Genomic DNA, 9,663 nt, shown 5'->3' on the forward strand with positions numbered 1-9,663 from the left:
ATCGCTGCCCGGTTATTATTTCGAACCGGTTTTTAGCCTGCCGCTCCATGCATCAAGATGCGGTTTCCATTGGCACGTCTTGTCGCAGCAGAGATCGTGCCCCTTTATTACGGGATTCTCATCAATACGGGCGTGGGTAATCCAACCGTGCCGTCTGCACGGCCCTTGGGAATAGGCGAGTTTTAAGGCGAGTGGGGAGGCGCTTGATATTCATTGCCTTTATAAGGAGATAAGGTTTCTTTCACCCACACCTTCCCTCTCTCTGCCCCCCCCATTCTCGAGCTCCAGCGCCCAAGTTCTCATCTTTTCTGCCTCAAGAAAGCACTCCGACCATGTCTGGATCCGGAGCGCAGGGCAAGTGGATGGTCTCCTCCGTCAAGGAGAAGGACATCACGAAGCTCTGAGAGGCGGGATTTTGGCCAAGGAAATCGCCCACCGGCTTCCGGCCAAGGGGCAGATCGTCCCCACCCCGGAGCCCCATGAGAGGGTAGTGTTCATCCCTCACTTCGTCCGCGGGCTGGGATTTCCTCTCCACCCATTCATCCGCGGACTCGTGTTCTACTACGGGCTAGATTTCCATGATCTAGCCCCAAATTCTTTCCTCTACATCTCAGTAGTTATTGTCGTGTGCGTTGCTTTCGTCCGCATCCCACCCCACTTCGGATTGTGGCTAAAGATCTTCAATGTGAAGCTGAAGGTGGTGGGTGGCCAACACGTAGAGTGCGGAGGCGCCATGGTGAGCAAGATGCCCAATGTCACATGGCCCGAAGGCTCCTTCGTGGAGACTATCAAAGGGTGGCAGCAATTGTGGTTCTATATCACAGAGCCCCGCGACGCCACCTGGGCCGCGGCTCCCGAGTTCAAGTCCGGAGCCCCAATGCGGCTCACCTCCTGGCTAGAGAAGGGCCTGAATTGGGCTTTGTCGGACGAGCTGACAGCGCTGCAGACGCGCATCCAGAGCATGGTGGACAAGAACATCAAGCTCGTCAACATGATCCAGGTGAAGCTAGTTCGCCGGATCCTTCCATGCTAGAGCCGGGCTTGCCATCTATGGGAGTTCGATCCGGCCGAGCACCAGACCTTGCAACGGTTCTTCGGAACTACACACGAAGATATCTGGAAGGTGCTCTTCAAGGCCAACGAGACGTGTCCGAAGATGACCGAGGACCGTGGGCACGACCTGGCCCATCCCGCCAGTCCGGTAAGTCTTTCGCATTTCAAGGTGTATCCTTTATTTGCTTATTCAGGGAAGATGCCTAAGCCTCCCTATTTATTTTTTCAAGGCTGGAAAAAGAAGGCGGAGCGGATTCAGTGTCCGGCTCCGCTGCCTGAGGAACCAGCCATCCCGCTTCTGACGGAGATTCTGGTTCCGGCGCCCTACCAGGCGCCGGAGAAGAAGGCCAAGAAAAAGGCCAATTAGACCAGAAGTGGTCTCTGCCGCAAGGGCGCTTCGGACGTGACGTCCGAAGACGCCAAGACTCACTCCTCCGCCGCCGAGGACGAGGAGGAGGAGGAAAGCAACTCTCCCCTAAGGGGGGAAGGAAGAAGAGGGCGGTTGTCATGGTTCTAAGACTGACAGTAGAATAGGGGGGTAGGTATGGAGAGGCAAGATCCTAGCTATGGCGAAGTTGTACACACGAGTTTTACGAGTTCAGGCCCTTCGCGGAGGAAGTAATATCCCTACGTCTCGGAGCCCGGAGGCGGTCGACTGGATTATGCATGTGAATGTTACAGGGGGTGCGAACCCTTGTGCCAGAGGAGGAGGGTGGCTTATATAGAGTGCGCTAGGACCCTCGCAGACCTCCGTTACACAGGGTTCAATGTGAGTTAAGATAGGGGTGTTACTGGTAACGCCAGCCATAAGTGCTATAAATGACCTTAAAAGACTACGGAGTGGACGCCTGACCGTTGCAGTGCTGGGCGACTCCTGATCTTCAGTAGGTCGAGTGATTCCTTGTATGTTCGAGTGATTACAAGAAGGATGGATCTCCGAGTGGTTGATCGGTCGAGTGGATGGCACTCGACGCCTTGATAGGGCCCTTCCTATTGCCTTTTAGGTTTCTTTGCTTCTTTGATAATGACCCTGGACAGGGCTTATAGGTCAGGCCTATGACCCTACCCCAGGTCTATGTCATCATCATTAGTCCCCGAATGGATTGAGGTCCGAGTGAAAGAAGGTTGAAGTAGATCTCGCTTCGACTCTTGTGTTTCACAGCTATTCATGTTTGCACAGAGGCTAACGTTGGAACTTCGGCCTTGTTTCAGTCGCCTTGATCGATTCAAAAGCTGTTGATTGGATTTACAACGTCATCCGACGAGTGTTGTTTTGGTGCGCTGAACCTTTGGCGCGATTGATTGCAGTGTATCCCGGATTTCATAGGATTCGAAATTTCGGGGAAGCGCGCGGGATGGGACGTGCCGAAGTAAACGGGATGGATAAGCAGGAGTGCCTTGATCCCCGTGCCACCTGTTTCGCCATGTATGACGCGCACGACTGTTGCGGGATTTGATAGGATCGCCTGGACCCACGCGTCAGCCACTCGGAAGCGGCCCTTTATAAGGCGACGGAGCCGAGGCGCTGGTACTGTACGCGTCTGTTTCCTCTCTTCCTCCTCCGCTTTCCCACGACATCCAGCCCCTCCGCTCTCGACGCCGCCGCCCCGCCACCATGGTGAAGGACAAGACGGCAGCGCTGGAACGCGCGAAGAAGGCGACGGGGGAGGCGAAGGGCAAGAAGCAGAATCGTGGGTCATCGTCACGCTCGACGTTGCCGCCAGGTTGGATCCAAGGCGATTGGATCCGATCTTTGCTCCGGCAGGAAGATTTGGACGAGCTGGCGGAGTTCGGGCTGATCGCCAAGGGCGCAGCGAGACTGCCGGGGGGTGAGACGGAGCCGCAGCCCTGACCTGGTGAGTGTGTACTACTCGCCACCCATGTCGACCGGGGTTTCTCGCTTCCTCCGCATGCCTTCTTCAGGGGCTTCTTGAACTTCTTTGGTGCCCAACTCCACCATTTTTCTCCCAATACCATCACATACCTCGCTGCATTTGTATCCATGTGCGAGAACTTTCTGGGGTGTCGACCGCATTGGGGTCTTTTCAAGCATATCTTCACCATCCGTTCTCAGTCGGTGAAGAAAGCGAACACGAGTGATGAGAAAACGCATGTCATTCAGATGTGTGGTGGTTTAGGTATCCAGAAAAGGAAGATGAGCTCTTTCCCTTCCATGACCCTTCCTGAATCAGTTAGGGGCTGGCAGTCGACCTGGTTCTACTGCCAGGACCTCGCAACTCCAGGTCAGTCGACCGGACTTCCCCACTTCACTTTTGACCGTGTTCAGACTCCTTCTTCATTGAAAGTGACTGTTGCTGAGAGAGTGGAGACGAATATGCTAGTTGAGAGGGTAGTTCAGCTGATAAATCAGGGCGTCACTGGTATGGACCTGCTGGAAGTATTCCTCAGTCGACGCATCCAGCCTCTTCAGTACCGTGACCATCCCATGTGGATGTACACTCGGCCTGGTGACACTGCTCGGGTTCACCCCGACGAAGTACCGGCCAAGACAGTGGCCATGTGGTTGACGAGCATTACAGGCAACAAGGACAACCCTAGAGGAGCCAGGAGAGTCGTCCCCTTCAGTGACGACAATCAGCCTGACAAGGTATGACCTTCATTCTGACTGTTCTTGAACACACATTCCGATTGCTCTTGAGCCCGACTGACTTTCACTCGACTCCTCGTTTTGCAGATTTATACCGAGACATACTCGATGCCTAATGGTGAACAAGCTCCGGAGCAAGACCATGAGGGCGAGGACAGCGTGGAGGAGAGTGGCGAATGGGAATCTTCGGACGACGATGATGATGATGACGATGAGAGCGAGGAGTCAGACGACAAGGAGGAGGTCGACTCGCCGCCCCGTACTGAACGCCGATCCAAGCAACACCATGATCCAGCGGGCGGGCGCGGTAAGGCTGTGGCCTCGAGCACTCAAGCACATAAGCGCGCTCGGTCTTCAACTCCGGAGCTGGCGGAGAAAGTCACCAAGCACCCCAAGATCAACCCCGCAAAGGCTCGGAAGACTTTGCCAAAGATCAAGATGGATGTACCTGTCGCCTCTGGGTAAATGTTCTTTCTGTGTTTTTCTTTGTACCGACTGATTCTTCCGTTCTGACCGAGTGATTAGAAACTTGTCGACCCTGCCTCTGCTGCGACTGACATGGATATTGACAAGGCTCCAGGGGATGAAGAAACCGATGACGCGGCCACCTCTCGAGCTGGTAAGTCCGCTCGACCAAAACTTATTTTGTCGACTGAATTGTCGGTCGATTGAATTTTTGTTGTTTTCTCTTTTCGCTGTAGATCCGCGAGACATCGTCGTGCTTCCTGATGATGAAGAAGAAGAAATGCCTCCGAAGGAGAGGAGGAGGAGAGGCAAAGGCTCGAGCAGGAGAGTGCTTGAAGTTCAAGTCCCTCAGTCGACGCCGGTGTTTGAAGCGGTGGTTGAGCAAACTGAAGATCCGGTTCGGACCAGCGTCACATTCGCCGACCCGCTGACGACTGATCGCCCGTCGGGGTCGAATGATCCGACTCCTGCTGCTCCAGTGCAAATCCCCGCATCCGACCCAGTGGCTGCTTCGACTGCTTTGGAGTCATCACTCTTTACTGCATACCAAACCCCAGATGACTCGCCAAGTGCTGCCAGGGAGGCTCTTCGACAGGTGAACCTTGTTATGGAGCAGGTGAAGGTGATACACGAGGCCGGTCAGGTGGCCTACAACGCTAGCACCGCCCTGCAAACCAATGTTAAGGTCAGTTATCTCCCGTCTGATCTTATTCCTCGTCTGACGTCTGATCACCCACAGGGGTGTGTCTGCCTTAAAGTTGTATAAGTCCACTTGAGTCGACTAGGATTGAGTTGACTGAGTCTTTGACAAAACTGCTTTATTATTCGTAAGATGCTCATGGATGAATGTTTTGGAACTTTATGTGCATCTATCATGAGTTTGCACCTTGCATCTGTTCATCCACTGAGTTGTAGCTCTTGAACCAGTGGGGGCACGCTGAGTGCACCCAGTGGGTGTAGTCCCCGAGACCATAGTTGGCTGCGGGCAGTCGACTGTGGTCTGAGAATTTTGAATTTTCTCACTCGACCTGGTCGGACCACGTCGAGTGGAACCCAAACCAGTGGGGGCACGCTAAGTGCACCCACTGGGTGTAGTCCCCGAGACCGTGGTCGACTGCGGGCAGTCGACTATGGTTTGAGAACAACAACTCTTTTTTTACACTCATGCTGGGCAGACCATGCCGAGTGTTGAATCAAACCAGTGGGGGCACGCTGAGTGCACCCGCTGGGTGTAGTCACCGAGACTGCCGTTGAATGTTTGATTCGATGGTAGTCTTAGAGTAACTTTCACTGTGATGCTCTTTTGTTTCTGTCAACTGATATATCTTATATGCTGACTACAGAAGTCTTGCGATCTTGGAGCTTAGCTTTCCGTACTGAACAAGCAACAAATCAGCCTCAATCTTGATCTGGAACTGGCCCAGAAAAACCTCAAGACCGCTCGTGAAGAAGTAACTGCCATGGGAGGTAACCAATCGTCAACTGTCTATCTTACGACTCGCACTTTTCCGTGTGTTTTTTAGTCACTTTGAACCGAGTGACTTCACTCGAACAGATGTGCATAGTGAAAACCGTCAACTTCAAGCTCGTGTGAAGAATGTTGTTTCTTTAGAGAAAATGAAGCAGGCTCTGGAGCAGAAGGATCTCGATCTTGCTGCTGCCCAGAAGGAGGCGCGAGAGAAAACGGCGCTTGCTGGAAAGAAGCTGGCTTCAGTCGGTAAGTTGGAAGAAGAGAATTCCAAACTCAAGACCGCTATCTTTGATGCCAACCAGGAAGTTGAGCAACTGAAGAAGGACAAGGGCAAGCTGACTGACGAGATTGGAATCCTCAAGGCCAAGAAGGGCGAGTTAGAATCTTATCTGGGCCAGCTTGCCGCAAAACTGGTCTTAAAGCTTGAAGGTATTGTTGTTCGATTGACTTGTTATTGTTGACTGATAATCTTTGCCATACTGTCGACTCATTATTCACTTGACCGCACAGAACTTTGCCAAGACTTTGAAGAAGAAACTGGGCGGGTCGAGACGGGTCTGGATCCAATAAATTGTCCAGTCAAAGATGATGTCGCGATGAATGTCCTGCGGATGGAATCTCGTGTGGACAGTGCAGTTGCTTATCTTGCTCGTCTGAAGGCGGCGATGACTCGGGTTGACGCTGAACTCTGGCCCCAGGCGGAACTGTCTCAAGATCTCGAGTCTCTTATGGCTCGACTGAATCAAATACCTGACCAGGTGCAAGAATGGAAGAGATCATCTGCTCGCTGTGGTGCTGATATCGCCCTGTCATTGGTTCGAGTGGACTGCAAGGATGTCAACGAGGACAAGCTGGCGGCGCTCAAGGTCGCCAACACCAAAAAGCACACTTTCCAGTCCTTCATGGATACTTTCCTTGACGCCGCCACTCGCATTGCAGACAGCATAGACCTTGACAGTTTCTGCGACCCAGCCAGTCCTTCTCCTGACGAGTGATCCGAAAACTTTATGCTTCACCTTTATTTGTCTCGGAATGCCGAGTGATCGTGTAATCGTTAAACTCCTTTGGGCTTGATGCTCGAGTACTTTAATCCGTGGACCGGAACCTTAGGATTTATCTGAACTTGGTTTATCTCTGAATATGCTTGTGCTTGTCTTCAAGTGGTACTTATTTCTTCACTCGGAATAATCTTTGAGTGGTGCAGCTTCAAGGTGAAAAGTGACAGTCGACCTGCACTTCGTCGTCCTTGCAGATAGGGATGGAGCGTACATTATACTTGTGGCGCAGCTTCGAGGAGAAGGTAGCAATCGACCTGCACCTCGTCGTCCTTACGGACTGGGATGGAGCGTGTGGCCAAGTCCCCGAGCGAGAAGGCCAGTTCTCACTCGGAACGTATTTTATACTTAGGCGAGTACTGGACTATAGCTAAGCCCCCGAGTGGGAGGGTTGCTCATCACTCGGTGGGATTTTACAAACTTAGGCGAGTACTGGACTGCAGCTAAGCCTCCGAGTGAGAGGGTTGCTCACCACTCGGCAAGATTTTTCAAACTTAGGCGAGTACTGGACTGCAGCTAAGCCTCCGAGTGAGATGGTTGCTCACCACTCGGTAGGATTTTACAAACTTAGGCGAGAACTGGACTGCAGCTAAGCCCCCGAGTGAGAGGGTTGCTCACCACTCGGTAGGATTTTACAAACTTAGGCGAGTACTAGACTGCAGCTAAGCCCCCGAGTGAGAGGGTTGCTCACCACTCGGTAGGATTTTTCAAACTTAGGCGAGTACTGGACTGTAGCTAAGCCTCCGAGTGAGAGGGTTGCTCACCACTCGGTAGGATTTTTCAAACTTAGGCGAGTACTGGACTGCAGCTAAGCCTCCGATGAGAGGGTTGCTCACCACTCGGTAGGATTTTTCAAACTTAGGCGAGTACTGGACTGCAGCTAAGCCTCCGAGTGAGAGGGTTGCTCACCACTCGGTAGGATTTTTCAAAATTAGGCGAGTACAAGACTGCAGCTAAGCCTCTGAGTGGGAGGCTGGCTCACCATTCGGTAGGATTTTTTCAAACTTAGGCGAAACAGATTCGCAGCTAAGCCCCTGAGTGGGAGGCTGGCTCACCACTCGGTAGGATTTTTCAAACTTAGGCAAAACAGATTCGCGACTAAGCCCCCGAGTGAGAGGCTGGCTCACCACTCGGTAGGATTTTTCAAACATAGGCGAGTACTGGACTGCAGCTAAGCCTCCGAGTGAGACGGTTGCTCACCACTCGGTAGCATTTTTCAAACTTAGGCGAGTACTGGACTGCAGCTAAGCCTCCGAGTGAGAGGGTTGCTCACCACTCGGTAGGATTTTTCAAACTTAGGCGAGTACTGAACTGCAGCTAAGCCTCCGAGTGGGAGGCTGGCTCACCACTCAGTAGGATTTTTTCAAACTTAGGCGAAACAGATTCGCAGCTAAGCTCCTGAGTGGGAGGCTGGCTCACCACTCGGTAAGATTTTTCAAACTTAGGCGAAACAGATTCGCGACTAAGCCCCCGAGTGAGAGGCTGGCTCACCACTCGGTAGGATTTTTCAAACTTAGGCGAGTAGTGGACTGCAGCTAAGCCTCCGAGTGAGGGTTGCTCACCACTCGGTAGGATTTTACAAACTTAGGCGAGTACTGGACTGCAGCTAAGTCCCCGAGTGAGAGGGTTGCTCACCACTCGGTAGGATTTTTTCAAACTTAGGCCAAACAGATTCGCAGCTAAGCCCCCAAGTGGGAGGCTGGCTCACCACTCGGTTGGATTTTTCAAACTTAGGCGAAACAGATTCGCGACTAAGCCCCCGAGTGGGAGGCTGGCTCACCACTCGGTAGGATTTTTCAAACTTAGGCGAAACAGATTCGCGACTAAGCCCCCGCGTGAGAGGCTGGCTCACCACTCGGTAGGATTTGCTGAAACTTAGGCGAAATAGGTTCGCAGCTAAGTCACCCACTGGGGGATTTAAGACACAAGAATACACAACGACAATCATTTTCAGATAACTGTAAACTCTGTCTTTGATAAACAAACTAAAAAGGTGTTTGTTATTACATCTCAACAGACCGAGTGATTAAGTATAAAAGGGGCGGAGCAGCTCCGCATTCCAAGCGCGTGGCTCGTCTTTCTTGTGCTCGGCATTGTAAAGATGGTATGCTCCGTTGTGGAGCACTTTTGTGATGATGAAGGGGCCTTCCCAAGCAGGAGCGAGCTTGTGTGGTTTCTGCTGATCCACTCGAAGAACCAAATCCCCCTCCTAAAGGGCTCGACCTCTCACGTTTCTGGCGTGGAATCGACGCAGGTCTTGCTGATAAATGGTCGACCGGATCAGGGCCATCTCTCTTTCCTCTTCCAGGAGGTCCACTGCGTCTTGCCGTGCTTGCTCTGCTTCAACTTCTAAGAAAAGTTCGACTCGGGGCGCATTGTGAAGCAAGTCACTCGGAAGTACAGCTTCAGCTCCATAGACCAAGAAGAATGGAGTTCGGCCAGTCGACCGATTGGGAGTTGTCCTCAAACCCCAAAGTACTGACGGAAGTTCATCGACCCAGGCGCCTGCTGCATGCTTGAGATCACGCATCAGTCGGGCTTTCAGTCCTTTGAGAATGAATCCGTTTGCTCTTTCGGCTTGTCCATTCGACTGGGGATGGGCGACTGAAGCATAGTCGACTCAAGTGCCTTCGGAAGCACAGAAAGCTCTGAACTCATCAGAATCGAAGTTCGACCCATTGTCAGTGATGATGTTGTGCGGCACAACATATCTGAATGTCAACTCTCTGATAAAGCTAACAGCAGTACTGGCTTCAAGATTTTTGATAGGTTTGGCTTCAATCCATTTGGTGAACTTGTCGACTGCCACGAGCACATGAGTGAAGCCACTCCTGCCAGTCCTCAGAGGTCCAACCATATCTAATCCCCAAACAGCAAAAGGCCAGACGAGTGGAATGGTCTTCAGAGCAGATGCAGGCTTGTGAGACATGTTGGAGTAGAACTGACAACCTTCACATTTGTCTACTATTTCCTTCGCCATTTCATTTGCTCATGGCCAATAAAATCCTGCT

Source organism: Aegilops tauschii, chromosome 1, assembly GCF_002575655.3.
Source record: "Aegilops tauschii subsp. strangulata cultivar AL8/78 chromosome 1, Aet v6.0, whole genome shotgun sequence".
NCBI classification, from domain to species: domain Eukaryota; kingdom Viridiplantae; phylum Streptophyta; class Magnoliopsida; order Poales; family Poaceae; genus Aegilops; species Aegilops tauschii.